The sequence below is a fragment of the Falco cherrug genome, chromosome 3 (assembly GCF_023634085.1).
Source record: "Falco cherrug isolate bFalChe1 chromosome 3, bFalChe1.pri, whole genome shotgun sequence".
NCBI lineage: Eukaryota > Metazoa > Chordata > Aves > Falconiformes > Falconidae > Falco > Falco cherrug.
The window spans coordinates 65,610,897-65,627,906 of NC_073699.1; positions in this window are offsets into that span (position 1 = coordinate 65,610,897).

Genomic DNA, 17,010 nt, shown 5'->3' on the forward strand with positions numbered 1-17,010 from the left:
GAAGAAATATTTCATGTCAAGAAAATTGTTGTAAAAATACTGTCCTATAATACTGTCATTTTTTTCTTGGTCTTTAATGTGGACAACTACCAGAAAACATAATGTTCTTATAATTAAACAATTATGATTAAATTTGTACCCTAATATCATGTATATAGCACATTTAAGACAGCGGGTTAAAGTGGGTTTGCTTTTTCATAGTTAAATGTTATGGTCTGATATAATTCATTGCAACTTCTGAAAAGCTCCTGAAGATACAGGCAAAATTTTTAGCAAGAATTAAGTAAAACTTGGAACTGGAAAATTAAGCAACGAATAGTATTTGTGATCAGGAGTGGATAATTCATAAAATAGTTCTATGGCATCAGGACTGGCAGTTTTGGCAAGTCATACATACAGAGACACCCACACTGAAGGGACACCTCTTTCTGGTTTGTCTTAATTTAGAGCACAGCTAGACAGCTACACTGCGTTCCCTTTTCTCAGCAAAAGGCACCATGACATTCAGTACAACAGAAATCGAGATCATTTCATGATGAACAGCTGTTTTGAACACTGAAAGTACCCAAATTTTATTTTGTTATCTCCTAGTGTAATACTTTTGCATGGAACTCTCATATAAAATAACATAAAAATCACTTCAGCCAAGATAAAACCACCATATCTTAAGACAGTAGGCAGCCAATATTTCTATTAGATCTTTGTTTGAACCAAAGTTGTTTTAAAATAGCATTTCACATTTATTAGTAATACTCAAATGTATTAGTTTATAAACAGAACTACATAAAAGAAGTTTTATTATATAAATTCTGTTGCCCAAATGTCTATGCTTGTTTAGTTTATTAATCAACTTGTGTGATGTCTTTATTTGTCAATAAGCTTTCACGTGGTGTTGGTGAAGTAAGAACTACTTTTTTTTCTAGCAGAGCAGTTATTATGTGAAAACTTCTACATAACACCTTTTCAGACAAAAATGTACAAAACAGCAAATGAAAGGTAGTATAATTGTACACATGTATAGGCTTAGTAATTATGTATATATATATGGCCTTAACAGTAATGAAAAACCAACAGTGTTTGTGAAGTGCTTTCTTGTCGGCAATATTTGAAGATAAGATAGACAAGTTTTAATAAAACCTTTTTTTTTTTTTTTACTGTATGTATTATTTAATAATAGGCTATGATGCAAGATTCGAATAAACATACAGGTTTAAAATTTATGGACTTGAGGAACGTTTTGCTTTTGTCAAATATGTCAAATACAAACTTTGAAAGAATTTTTTTTCCATGAGCTCTGAAAATGTGAGACTCTTTTCAATGCTAAAAGTAAAGAAACTTGCATCAAAACTACATTGGAAATGTACTTCCAAAGTGTGCACACCTGCATAATTTATGAAGACTGTTAGTAACTGAAAAATTAAGTCTGTACTAAAATCCACCCTTGACATAACTCAGCTGGAGCTAATGAAGTTGTGCCAGCAGTACTGTGTTGTGCTCCCATAAGGCTGTTCTAAAATTATACACCTGCTTCAAATGCATGAACTAATGTCAATGGGGGAAAAATGGAGACACATTCACCACTTGGCATAACTTCCCAGACATCTGTGGAGAATTATGCTCATGTTTTTGTAAGATTACTTTTGAAAAGAAACAGTAGATTGCAGAACAGTAGATTGTTGTTTATCTGAGTGGCAGCCAGGACAAACCTGAGGGAGAGAATAATTAAGCATTCTCCTTTATGTTCCTGCCCTTCCCCCACCATTTGACTTTGTTCAATTTAAAGACAAAGATTTCTCTGGCAGTGGGCTTCATTTGGCCACTTCTGTTCAGTCTCCATCTAGTAAAGATTTAAACCCACTTAATATACCTGCACATCCTATTGATTTGCAAAGTTTCATTCATCCACTAAGTAAGCATGCATAGACTGGAGATTTTTTTTTTTTCTTTTTCCCAGAAAAACTAAATTTAATACTTACAGACAGTTTTTAAAGTAATTTGACAGTGTAGTATTGAATGGCTTTTATAGGCACATACCATCTGTTTCATCACTACTAATTTAATTAAATTTACTTTTGGTCACTCTACTGTGGTTTTCACTCTTACTGGTTTGTTTCCTGTGTATTGCACTGTTTGATCTCACAACATAGATAATATTTTTTGATAAAGTAATAAAACCAAATACCCATAGCAACATAAGCCTATATCAATAGCTTAGGCAACAACAACAACAAAAAATCACGTTTCTTGCAGCGCATCCACCATCTTTAAAACCAAAAGTGTCTAATTCAAATATAATAGCTTACTTGCAGCATCTATTTTTTTTGATGGCTAAGTAAATCATGTGTAACTCTAAAATGAAATGCCAGGGCTGATTGATAGATTTCTAACAATTGCTCTGGCATAGAGATGTGCAAGTGATTGGCACTGGCAATACTTTTGAACAGCCTGTGTTACCATTTCCCTAGTAAAGTTGAAGTAATATGTAAGCAGCTAAAAGTCTAGATCTAGACTTCCAGGCTTTCATACCAACTAATAGCATCAGTTATTTTCTATCGAAAACCTGATGAAACCTGATGCAATAATTGATGCATAAACCAGTCTGTCTGCAGGGCGCCCGGAGCACAGCCTTCAAGGGACACTTGTGCCACTTATAGCAACAAAACACTCGCACAAAGGCTCTCGGTTCTGGGCACGGTTAAGAACACGCTGCAGGATCACACACTTTCCCTTCTAAATATATCTCTGTACTGAAGAATTAGTCTATAGCAGTAATTCACCCCTTCTGCAGGAGAAAAAACCAAACCAAATCAAAACAAACTGGATCTTCACTTGCTGCTCCATGGGAGATTGGTGGTCCTGCTTAGAACTTGTATGCTACTGCCACTGTGCAGAGGAGCTGGGCTACTCCCTTATGAAGGACAGAACTGTCCTAGCAGGACCTGTAAGGCAAACTTGAGCCGTACCTGAATTTGAAATTCTGTGCTCTACGGCTCTCAGGTAAGAATGGAATTAGGGTTAAAGCAACTGAAGACCCACAAGTTGCAGCCATGTTAAAAACCCCCAACTTTATTCTGCCCAGAGCACAAAATAAAATTCACAGTATCTTTCTGTCATGCAAAGCTGATACAATTTAGTAATTGATATGTGTGATGAAATCTCAACAGAAATGTGCAGACATTGTGTGGCATTATTCACTCCCTGAAGTGAAAAGGATTTTAATAAAAGGAAAGCAAGCCTAAAAGGAAAGCAAGCCTGTGTAGCCATACACGAGCAGCTATGGCAAAACACTGGCCTACAGGAGGCCTTTTGTGCATCTTTCAGGTTTAGTTTTGATTCATTTTCTACATATAAACACATTCATCTGCTTTCAACTGTATGTTTATCTTTCAGCAGAAAACTAGCAGGAATAGGGAAAACCCTTGTAGAGTGTTTCAAGTTGATCTACTGCAAATCAACTAAACAAATAGAGGATAACTTGTTTTCAGCTGTTTCAAGGAATCAGTTTGTCTAATCCCATAAATGAGGATCACATATTTTCTTTTTAATTCACCAGTAAGTACAAATACATGTAGCAGATTAGTCTAAAATTCAGAGGGTGAATACAGCATCAGTCCAAGGTATATTCCCTTCAGCTTTTAGATACAGAAAAACACCTCTGCATGGTAACCGTATTAGCTCTCAGGAGTCCCTAGGGAAGCAAGGAAGGTATGATTACTCACAACATGCACTCCCTCATTTATTTTTGAACAATACTAGCCCAGAGAAGATATTAAAGGAAGAGTCTGATATTTATTTTTTGCTCACTGAATTTCTCCATGGAAGACTGAGAAAATGAGAAGGTATTTGAAAAGGAAAAAACCCTATTTGTCTGTCATATCAATATTATTGAGGGTTAGTGACTGTTGGGGTACTGGAAATTCTGTGGATCTGATGCAAACTTTACTATAATACTAATAAAGCAGTTGAAAATTTGCTAGATATCCCACCTTGACAAATAGAGTAAAATAACTTTAGGGTTTTCACCTGGCTGTTTTTGAGCATGAATATTAAGTTTACCTAAATGAAAACTCTATCTTTGTAATCTCTTTGTAGTCAGGAACAGGCATCTTTCAAATGTGCATAAGTGAGAGCTGGGAATGCATAACAAGAAGCATTGCCTTATCCTCTTAATATATCAGCTCCTGGGAGCAGCTCATTTCAGACTTTGATGCCTTCCTTTCCCCAAGGGAGAAAGTCCATTTCTAACAAGTCCCTTGCACTTGATGATTTTATTTTGGATAACAGTAACAGTGTAACATGTTTCAGAGACGTGTCTGACATCTACTGCCACCTTTGTATTACGTGTCTCTCTCTCATCCAGTTGCAGGCATTGTTGCATCCCAAAGCTGAATGTGGCAGCAGTGTGACTTTTTATTTCTGCTGCCAAGTAATCTGCCATATCTTTTTTTTTTTTCTTTTTTTTTTTTTTTTTCCTTCAGGTCTTTTGGTTCCCTATGAGCATGCAGTATCTATCTTTGTCACAAAAGGTTGTTTACAGATTAATGGTCACTACCTATAGAAACTCAGCACCTACTCTTTTTTCATGTCTTTTTCAAAACTAACACATTTCTCTCAGAATTATTATAAAGATCCAAAATTGTAGGTGATTTTATGCAGCTTCTCCTTCATGAACATATGCTTTCTCTATAATTTAGAAGTTTGGTGTGGTGGGGGTTTTTTTGTTTGTTTGTTTGTTTGGTTTTTTAAGATATATTAAATGTACTGCTTGCAATAAAGGAAAAAAATATCCTAAATAAAGTCCATGCATAAATCTTGTTCACTGAAATTGTCCCCTATCTTTTTAACTGACTATTTTGGGATACCTACAGTAAGCAGGGATTACTTAATTTATTCTTCTAAAGAAGGACACATAAATAAAATGATACACAAACTCTCTATAAGGGGTCAATATTCATACACCTTTCACTGCACTTGGCACAGTAGGGAAGGACACAGTGCGCCAATTAGGAAGGTACAGAACTTGGGGGGGGGGGGGGGAAAGGGAAAAAAAAAGCAATCATTTAGTTGCTCTTTCTTTAAAATTGCCAAGGTCAGTCTGTTCTATGAGAGATGTCCTACTGCGCAAAAAGAACATAAGTTTCATCCAAAGGAAAACTTTTCAAAAGATATTTCATTTAAATTTGCAGGTCATGGAGAAAAAAAGAAAGAAAAAAAAGGAAAGAGAGGAATCTTAGATGTGATGCCTCTGTGTGCAAAAGAGGAAAAGACAACCAAGCCATTAAATCATTATTTTTTTCCTGCATTGAGGAACACATTAAGTCCAAAAATATTGACACCTATTCCATTTCGCTGTTTCTGTCAATACTAAACCTAAGATCATTAACAAATAAACTCATTAACCTAAGAAAATACATTTCACAGAAGGCAACCTGAGAGACCACAAAATTATACATATACTTCAGTTTCAAAAATGTAGCTTTTTCTTATTTGAAAGAAGTGTAATGAACGGTATATATTTTCGTATTGAATATGCACAAGGAAGAAGGTAGAGGAATAATGAGCATTTATCATGGTGTTTGATCAAACCAACCTTTTTAATGCAAGCTTCAAATACACAGACAGAGGGAGCCCATGCTTTAAACACAGAATCCCTGCAAAACAGTGCATTAGTTTGTAGATCTTGCACTACGTAATAGTAAAAAACCCAACCAAACAAAAAGCCCAAAACACGCAAACATAATGTATGGCTTTTCTAATCAGTCAACAGCTGCAAAGCATTTCGTTTGTGTAAGAAATACAATTTCTGAAGAGTAATCTCATGTCCATTCAAAACTATCCTAGTAGTTTTATGTCTGCCTGGACAGTAGTAGTTGTGACATTTCCTATTTATAGTCTGACCTCTAAATTACTCATTTCTTACTCTGATTTCTTCAGTCTCATCATGGCTATCTGGCAGTACTTTAAACATTGCTTAAACTACCATCTTTCACAGCTTGGAGAGAGGTTGCTATAAAGCACTTCATCTGCTTCCATTAAGAATTATAGTTCTGAAATAAAACCCTTCATGTACTCTTTTTCTGATGGCCTGTAAATTCATTGCCTCACTTGTTCAAGTTTTTTTTCTAAGCTGTTCTAGTGAGTCTAAGAAGAGACTGTCTTTTTCTGCTTAGTTTTTTCCCTCTAATCTTCATGTACAAAATATTTTTATTACTTATTCATTTGGGTTTTTACAGAAAACATTACAAAAAGTGTATGGATAGAAGCCTCCACTGCACACATCCTCTCCCCCTACAGAGGCACCTATGACCTTCTGCCTGACAAGAAGCACATTTGCTTGCCTTTTTTTTATGATGTAGGATCATTCGAGCTTCAGTCACAGTAAACAATCTCTCTGTGCCCTCATTCTTGGGAGTCCCAATGAGATTTCATTACCAATCTCCACAAAAGGTTCCCAATACCAGTTATCAGCAGGAGGAAAATTGATTCCAGACTGTAATCAAGGCAGTACTTTAGCTTCATTTTTAATATAAAATTATGAAAGTTTAAAAATATTATTTAATTTGAATCACATGCAGAATGAGATGTCTTGCTTTTATGTCAGATATTCAGACACTATTTTGAAGTGTCTTGGCAATATTAATTGTATTGTTAATTGATAGCCATCTGCAGTAAACACCAGTTCTAACATTAGGACTGCGTATTTTTTGTTTGAACACAATTTATGTAAAGAGCATAGATATTTTCTGACCTTATGAATACAGCATTTGTCTTAAGAAAAATTGTCGAACATTAATTAAATGTATTATACCCATAAACAGATACATTCTCAAACTCTGAAGGCTATATTGTATAGATTATTTGTGGATGCTAAACCTTAGCTTCTACAGTCAGAATATGAGTAAAAGACAGAGATGTTACTGGGAGGAATCCATGCAGTATTTGACATTTTGAATCTTTCTTTCATTCTAAGAAAGATAATGTTCCACAAATCACAGTTGAAATATTTTCTTATTAAGTCTAAATGTTCATGTCTGAATATTGTATTAATATAAAATATGGAAAGAATACAGTATTAATATAAGATATTGTAATTAAATGTAAATGGAATTTTAAAAAATCAATATTTTTAATACAAAAACCAAATAGCTACTCATTTTTTTAAACTTATTTAATTGAAAATGCTTCTTCTACTATCAAAATAAAATCATAAAAAATCAACCACCTTATTGTTCAATTAATCCACAATGATGCTGCTTTTCTATACTCATTTTAACATGATATTCTTTCATTTAAGAAATAAAATATTTCCAAGGGATAGAGAATGAATTTCATACCAATATGTAATGATCTTTTTGTCTTGGGCAAAACTCAGTGTAATAGTTTTAGTGGTTTAATATTTCCTGGGCAGAAATCCAATAATAAGAAAATGAAGTTATTCAGTTATGAAAGCTGTCTGTCTGGAGACATGCTATTAAACAACACTTGAGCTTTCTGTTTACTGTGGTGATATTTATAGTTATGGCGATGCATTTGTGGCTTGCTCTTACTAAATATTTCTCAAACGCATTTGCTATAATAGACAACACAAATCATCATAGCATCAGCTGTATTGTTTTTCAAAGAAAGAAAAAAAGACGCAATGGAGGACTTTTGTTGCTGTTTACTTTGCATGTACATCTTATTCTTCAGTGTCCTGTTGCTTTACAAATAATGCATTTCTACTACTTTTTATGAAGGTATATGTATTCCCCATTATTACAATACCTGAACATCCCATACTTGAATGTTTTTATGCTCATAGATCCCTTTGAGATAGAGAATAAACATAATCTTGCTTGTAGAGTTGCGGGGCCTAGTTTGCAGTGGGGGAGTCTGCTGATTATTTTAAAAGCAGCCCTACAGCTAACCTCAAAACCACACCATCCAACTTCCTATATTGCAAGCATGCAAATGAATTCAAAGACTGGCTAAAGTGCCCTTCAGACCATGCAAGAATCTATATGTACATGCAGTAGTAGGTAGGCAACAGGGCAGGGCAGGGCAGGTGACAAAAGCCTTGAAGAAGGGGACATTACCATTCTGGTAATTCATCAAGGCATAGATATAACCCAGCAGATCAGATGACAGTCAAAGACCACCAGGGATCAGTGACGGACCAGGGAAATAATTTCAGACCTCTCTAACACAGGCTTACATCAAGGCATTACCTCTATTCCTCTTTTAGACTGCCAATAGCTATGTATACAGAGCTCATGTGGAACTCAAGTTTCGTAAGATTTTACTTAAGCTATTCAACACTACTGTATTTTTAACAAGCTAATGTAAACAATAGGAATAGCTGCACATAAAAATCCGATGCTTGAAACAGTCTTGCTGTGTTCAGATATACAGTCTTAAAATCCAAATCAATCTATCTGGCCCCTCTTGCCTCTGAAACAAGAAAATTAAAACCACAGGCTACAAAATAACAAAATCCCAGCTAATCACTTATGGCATCCCTGACCTTTAAGCTGTTACTACCTGAAATGTAACTTCCCATTTGCAAGCATAACCCCAGAGGTAAATCGTTGCAAAGCTCTTATAACAGATCAGTAGGACAAGGTAAAATAAAAGCAGATGTAACTATGGAGGGATTAGAAGCCTGTGCAAAAAACAGGTGTTGTACCATGTTTCACTGCTGCTTACCACTGAATACCAGCAAAGAATTAAGAAGAGTTCTGCCCATTTTATTCAGTGGCAGAGAGGGCAGCGATATTTTACAGCTCTGGGGTTGCTCCCTGATGAAAATTATCTTAGTCCAGACTCCAAGAGTCACAGGCTTCTGAGATGGATGATTCCCTACAAAACGGAAATCAAAAACCTACTAAAGCCTACTGGTCCAAGAGTCTGGATGCCTTAAACTACATGTAAACTAAGCATTTGGTGTACCCACACACTGGAAAAGACCAGAATGTTCCTACATTTCTCCAAGACTACCCTCCATCAGTTTTCAACACAGAACGATACCTCCTAGGGACAGGATTTGGCTCCTTCTGCACAGCCAGGTCAGCTGAAGAACGAAAGACCTGGGAAGGGAGAGAGGGAGAGTCTCATACCTGCTCACACTTTACTGAACCTGAACTTCCAGGATTGTTCTCCAAGTGTTATAATACTGCAGTAAAATATTGTGGCTTTCCAACATTTTGTTTCTCTTATATTGTTATGATGAAAGATGCAAATGTCATCTCTTATTTATTGGGATATTTTTTTCCTAACTACTAAGTCACTGATTCTTTATCTTTTCTCTCTGAAATCCTAATAAAATACTCTTAAATTAAGTATTCCTTCTGTGAACAGTTGATAATATTATGATCAAATTAAAATGGTTTATCTCAGAAACATCTGCGGCTGAGTGACAGTGAAAATAGGCATTGATCAAAATTTGAAACATGAAAGCTCTTCTGGGGTTTTAGCTACAAAAAAAGATAGATCAATCACATTTCAACTAAATGTTTCTTTTCAAATAAACTGAAGGGTCAGAGGAAGGTGGGCAGGTAAGAGGTCTCAAAAGCTACAGTGCGCTGTTACCTTGTGTTGAACTTAACTACCTTGATGTTCCACATCAACACCAGAATGGATCCTCTGGGATGGTAGGATATTCCTCCTTTACCACAAAACACTTCTGGGTAAGATCATAGCTCTACACATTGCCAGGCTGGCATGGCAAGGTGCTCAAAAAGTGATTTTAATTCAGATTTGGTGCATGCTCAGGACTGTTCCTTGTATGGTCCAAATAGGCTTTCCAGGTAGGAGAGACTGATGGCTAGGTTTTTGTTCTGTGTCTAAAGGGGAGCAAGGAGTGGGAAGCATTGACACCTGCAGCCACAGTATTCTGTCACTTACCTTTCCTCTCTTCTCTTTGGGTGCTGATCATCAAGGTGTAGTTCATGGGCCTGTGGGTACCTGGCCTCCCAGGTCATCACAAAAGTCTAATGCCATCATGCAGGAGGAAAGCCAGAAGCGCAGCCCAGTGGGATTTATAGGGGTGAGCTACCTGCCATGGAGGAACTGCATGTGTCTACTCACCGTATGTCTTTTAATATCCAAAGTGACTAGCATAAAGACAAAAATATGGAAATAATAAAAATAATTAATATAAAAATATATTTTATATAGTAATATGCTAGATAGATGTAAAATATTTATATATAGTTAAAAATATTAAAAATACATTAATCTAAAAATGTTCAATGAGAGAATTCTAGCACTGTTCTCCTTGTGTGTTTTCTGGATTATGTCACCAGTTCTTTTCTTCAAGAATTAAACCTAACTTGAATTATGACCACTTCAGACTTCTGTGTATTTTATGAGATTAACACAGATGTACAAATACACTGTTAAGCTCCCGTATCTTATCTTTGCCACAAAATTCCTGCTGGAGTGTCCTGGTTTCAGCTGGGATATAGGTAATTTCTTCTTAGTAGCTGGTACAACACTGTGTTTTGGATTTAGTATGAAAATAATGTTAACAACACACTAATATTTTAATTGTTGCTAAGCGGTGCTTACTCTAAATCAGAGACTTCTCAAGTTTCCCATGCTCTGCCAGTGAGCAGGTGCACGAGAAGCTGGGAGGGAGCAAAGCCAGGACAGCTGATCCAAACTAGCCAGAGGGATATTCCATACCATAGCACATCATTCTCAGTATTTAAGCTGGAGGGGTTTACTGGGACTTGTCAATGGCAGCTCAGGGACTGCCTGGGAATTGGTGTGGAGGTGCTGAGCAATTGTATTGTGCATCACTTGGTGAAGAGGTTCACTTTGGGTTTTATTTCTCTCTCCTTCTCACTCTTTTTCATTACAATTATTAAATTGTTCTCATCTCAACCCACGAGTTTCACCTTTTCCCCACTTCTCCACCCTACCCCACAAAGGGTAGAGGGGTAGGGAGTGAGCAAGCGGCTGCATGGTACTTAGTTGCTGGCTAGGGTTAAACCATGATGTAGAGATATGAGGGTACTTATGGGTTAATGACCTGTAAAACAAAGTAGTCTTTGCCTTGTTCTCACAGAGAATCTATCTTCAAACAAGAGGTCTTCTACACATCAGTCCCTGATTTTTATTTAAAGCTAGAGTTAATGTTACTTTCTTCCTCTTATCTTCTATAAGAAAGTGCTAAGACCATACCCTGTTACCAGTCATCAGCTAGGGGATTTTAGGTTAAAGGAAATTGAGCAGGCATAGTCCTGAAAAACACTGACTTGTTTTGTGTTCTGATCTAACAAAGTAAAGATTTCTTGCACGTTTCAATGGGTTGGCGAACAAAGTATGTCTGCAAATTGGAAACCTTAGGTAGTAAAAAATTTAGACACCTCAGCCTGTAATCTCTCCTGTTAGCCAATTTTTTTCTGCGTGTCTACCAGGTACTCATACATACACATGCAGACACAAATATATTTTGAAGGTGCAATTGCAAACCAAATATACATGCTTTCCATTGCTTCATCTCATTATCCTTCAAATTAATTTTGTATTTTTTTGTTCAGTTATGTTACTGGTTGTCACTCAGTTTGTCTCTTATAAAATAGTGATATCTCAGTGAAGGCTTGCTCACCACCCTTCATTCAGATTAAACAGAAGGAGGAATTAAATCTCTCTTAAAGTGCCAATTAAATGCTGAAACAGTGGGCTGCCACCATCCACAGCAAGGAGCCACTTGCAAAGGCTATTCAGAAGCTTAGCCGTGAAAGAAAAAATGCTAACTGGAAAACCAAAGGCAAACATGAGATCCCCATGGTTTGAGTGGTTGCAGCTGTGTGAGGAAAGCAGCAGGACAACAGGCAGGCAGTGAGTGGGGTGTGTTGCATGGACCTGGGAGAAAGCCAAACAGTACATTTTCCATTGGCCAAGACAGTTACACGCAAGGCAAATCTGGGAATCTTAACATGCAAGATGCCCTCCCTGCTTTTTCCCAACATACTGGGAGACAGGTGAGATGATTAAACAAACAAACCTATTTCCATGAAACATTGGAATCATAAAGCAAATTATTTTTTTCCTGGCAATCAATTAAAAAGGCTCCATGTACTGGCTAATTGCTCAAGCTGGAAAAGCTTGTGGTTTATGTTTTTTAGTATCACTAGCAGTGAAGTCAGTGGAGTAAGAATAAAACTTGCTACTTTGGTTTTTGTTTTGGAAGAGTTGACAAACAGAGCCTCTGCAGTGCCTTTTAATAGCATAGGTGGGAATGTATAATGAATTTTTTTTAAAAGTGAAAGACATAGAAAATATTTGCTTGTTGCAATGACTACCGTTATTGTGCAAATTGGAACAAAATGCTTATATTATTTATCTTTGTAGTTAGTTATATGGTTAGATTTTATATTTATAATGATGTAATTTATAGTTTCTCACGTTCTCCCACAATTCTTCTATATATTTCTTTGAAGTCTTGTGAAATAATTCCTGAATCCACCAGAAACTAATGTCTGCCAAACCTAGTCGTCATCAGTGTGAGAATGTGGGATTTGATTTAGCTCAAATTCTGCTTTCAGTCAGAGGCCCTCTTTCACTTGCTTTAGCAGATTTTTTGGAGAAGTTGATATGGTCTGCTCTTTAACTACTTTCTTGATTCTATTTTAATTTGTCTAACAGAAAGTAACTGGAAAAAAAAAACAAACCAAAACCTACACGTGCCTGATGAGCCTCCAATGTGTTCTTGTTTGTGAATGTGACCATACCCTCAGTTTAAGGAGTAAGACCATTTACCCAATACCTTGCTAATTTACCCTGGGGAATTTATTAACAAGGTAGAATTGGGGTTTGAGCTGACCAACACATCATTATTTACAATAGGTACAGGTAGTTTACTAATTTCCATGAGCTCTTCTGGGACTGGAAAACTATTTGTCCAAAGCTAATCCATGTTTTCCTGTGATGCTTTCACATGTTGATGACTGGAATCAGTTGATACTATAAATGTTCTGCATTTCAGGCAATTATGTGTGCATGCAGTATTATCTTGAAAGGTTTAATAGGAATTAAGTTGTCATCATTCTAAGAAATAATTGCATATAATGAAAGAAGATGAGAAACATAGGAAAAGAGTGACAAACTGCTGATAAAATGTAGATTCAGGATCCTGACATACTGCATTAAAATAATTTGTACTCAGTTTGATTTTGATGTGAAGAATTGTGAAAAATCATTGTATTAGCTTCCAAATCCTTCTTTTTTTCAATAACAACAACAAAAATGAATGACAACCAGTCATTTTCTTACAAGAAAAACATTGGTGTATGTTACAGAATTCTTTATTTTCACCAGATTTTTCTATCACCACTTTGGCAACCCTGCTGATGAGTAGTTTATTCATATACCTTTACTGCAGCACTGAAGTGGTTTGATGCAGAATACCACAACTGATTCATGTAATGACCAGCTCCTGCCATAGGAACAAAGTTATGTAGTCACTTTTCACAAGCTTATATATGAGCAGCTGTTTTTACATATTTTCACAGAAATCTTCAGAACTAAATCAAAAGAGTTTTTGTCATTTATAAAAGAAATATATTAATAGACTTCTTTCTCAGTTCTTAGTTTATCCTTCCAAAAGCTAGCACTTCCAAGCAGTAGATCAGCATAAGATAAATGCTGAATGAATTTCTAGAGTTACAAGCACAATGTCAAGCCCAGCTTAGATGAAATGCAATAGTACTATTCAATGTAACCTGCGTCTCCTCCCCACGTCCCTTCTGTTTTCCTGTTATTCTGATGAAAAGCCTAACTGCATCTCCCTCCAACAATTGGCTGAAATCACATTTTTCCCTCTCTCTTTGAAGAGCATGAAGTTCAGGCTGAGTTGAAAGGCAGGTAAAGAGCCATGGACCTCTTGAAGAGCATGCCCAGCTACTGCTTCTTGGGTATGATACAGGCTCCAGGTCAAGTGCCTCTGCTCATCTCAGGTGCAGCAAGCACCACAGAAAAAGGTACACAGACACAGGAGGCCCTGAAGCAATGTGGTATTCCCATAGTGAAAGGATAATTTTTTTCCTCATATCTTTTCTTAGCAGAAGTCTTGTAAATCCAACATTTGGTCTTTAGGTCTTGCCAAAAATATTAAAGCAGAACAGGCCTACTTAAACTTTTTCAGGGAGACCTGATCTCATGTTGTCTAGTCTCAGAGCCATTTCAGTGCGAGCCAGCTCTGAAAACAAAATCGTATAGGCAAAGTGGAGGGCTCAGTACAAAAAAAGCTTATTTCTTTAGTAGTGCATAGCTTGTGTGTAGCAGTGTGTAAATACAACCCTGCTAACATAATTGATTGTATCTAACCAGACTTCAGTTCAAGATTATGGTTGGTTTTTTTCATAATTTTAACATTGTAAGTATGTATGTGTCATGCCAGATATACATTTTTTGACTAAGTAGTTTGGTTGCATTTTGTTATTGGAAAATTGAAATAGATAAGTACAAAAACAAAACAAACAAAACATTAAAAAAAAAAAAAAGAAAACCAGAAAGAGTTCAGGGTTTCAAGATGAGTTTACAGCTCTGTTAATGTGTTCATTTAAACTGGGTATATTATCCTACTTTGTGATTTGGGCATGTCCAGTAACACTGTGGCAGAATTCATAGAAAAACACGACTTATGGCTCAAAAGTCTTGATACATATTCATTAAATATATGTCATGTTTATTCAAAAGCCTTACACAATATTTCTACAAAATATTGTTGTATGTTTTACTATATCACCATACTTAATACTAATTTTTGTATCTCAGAATAGGAACTTAAACTAGCTTAAAATACTAATGGTTTTGATGTACTTCAAATGAAAAATATCAGAATTAATTCCTCAAAGTTTGCACAGATTTAGAACCAAATAAGTGGTGAAGAATTGTATGTTTCTTTAAACTCTTGTGCGAGAACGATGAACAGTAATTCATACTTTTATCTCTGAAAGCAAGAAATTTACATTTCAGGAAAATGTATATGTATAAATTGATTTTGTTTTATTGAATTTAATTTTACATCCCAAATGTAAGGACAAAATAAAAAATTACTAATGGAAGAGATTGTGCGTGTTAGATTTATTCCAACACGACTTAGTACCTGCAATAATTGGGGGTTTATAATTATCTCCAATATAACTTAATATTACTGCAATATAACCAGCAAACTGTCTTACACTGTGACCTCTAAGCAGTGATAGTCCCTCTGTGTGCTCCACACATCCTCGAAAAGTGATGAGCTGTCCTGTTCTTGCACATTCATTCAGGGTTACCTTGGCAACCAGTTGATAAGATGGTGCCATAATGTCTGTCCAGCTTTTCTTGCTATAGCATGAGTTTATACAGACAATTTCAAAAGATGTTTTTCTCCCCTAGGGCCTTTAGACTCAGTATAGATTTCTTCCTATCTTAATAACAAACATGCTACTTTACTTGCCAACGATCCTATGTTTTTTATGGCACTGCTTCCCATGTGTGTATGCAGCCATAGACTCGACTGCTCTGTATTCTACTAAACACTTCTACTAAATACATACTTTTAACCCAGGTTTCTCGAATTTATGTGGCCATACTTACTATGGACAGGCTTGTCTCCATTCTAATTCTGCTTGCCCCTAATGTTTAACGATGTGACAGATGTAACTAAATTTTAAGAAAGACAGGGATGTCAAAGGTATTAATTTGTTTTATATCAATTTGGTATAATAATATTATTAAATAATAACATTTAATATTAATCCACTGACATACAGAAGACAGATTTCAAAGTTTCTGGGTTTTGACACAGTTTCTGAAACTAGGCAGCTGAAGAGAGGAGAGAGACTTTATTATTGCCATCAGTGAGGGGAAGAATCCTCTCTGAGCTCAAATAAAAGCATACACGAGAGACGGGTCATGGATCCTGGAACACCCAGAAACGTAACTCATCATTGTACCCTGTCAGACACCAGATAATCCATTTTGAGATTTTCCTTCTTTGAGGTTTCTGTGATTGCTGATGAAGGTCCAAGTCACACTGCAGGTGTAGTAGAACAAAAGTCCATTGTCAGACACAGAAGACGTTCTCTGAAAAAAGTCCCAACTGTGCTGCTTCCATTTTTGTATCAGTTTATTGTTTAAAATACTTCGATATCCACAGAGGTTAAAACCTTGAGAACTAAGGTGTTCTAGTGCTGAACAGCCCATTGCAGACCTGCCTGATCAGCCAGGCAGATCCCAGAGTAATCTTCAGAGATGATATCCAGTAGCTGTATCAGTGAGATCTGTCATAGCTGCTTCACTTCTCAGAGAAAATGGGATTATTTAGGGTGGTTGTGAGAGGAAACTTAGAAAAGGATCTGTATGGGAGAAAGTAAAACGTCACTTCCTTCCCACAGACAGTAAGTTATTTGCAGTGACTGTTTTTTGTGAACTGTTCTTCCCAGTAACTGATCAGCCACATAATTTCTAAAGTAAATTATTTTATTCATATTATTTTTAAGTATTTTCATTGTAGTTAATACTTCTTGTGACCTGCATAATTGCTCTTCCTATTATGTCGTCTCAAGTACCACTTACACCATTTCATTTCTCCTACCTTATAAAAAGGAAAGGAAAAAAAAAAAGACACTTGTTTCATGTGAACTGTGGGCATAAAAGCAGGTATCACAGTAACAAATTCTGATGCATCTTGAACATTTGATCTAGCATGTAATTACCAACTCTAATATGTAAGCAATGTACACTGAGGTCAGTTTGTCAGGACTGAAAGCATTGGGTGATAGGTCTAGGACACCAGACTATGAAGATCCAGCTCAAGAAGTGAAGGAAGAAAGAAATAGTCTCTTTCTCCTCATTCATTTGTTGGTTAGAAAAGACTGATAACTATGTTGCAGTGAAACTTATAGGAGAACAGTAGCATTAAAATCTCGTGTTGCTGTTTTGAGTTGCTAGTCTGTTAAATTCATTTAAATGTGCTTGGAGTTTTGTTGTTCTCAAGGTATCTTGATTCTTGCTTTAAAGTCAGAATAAGACAGT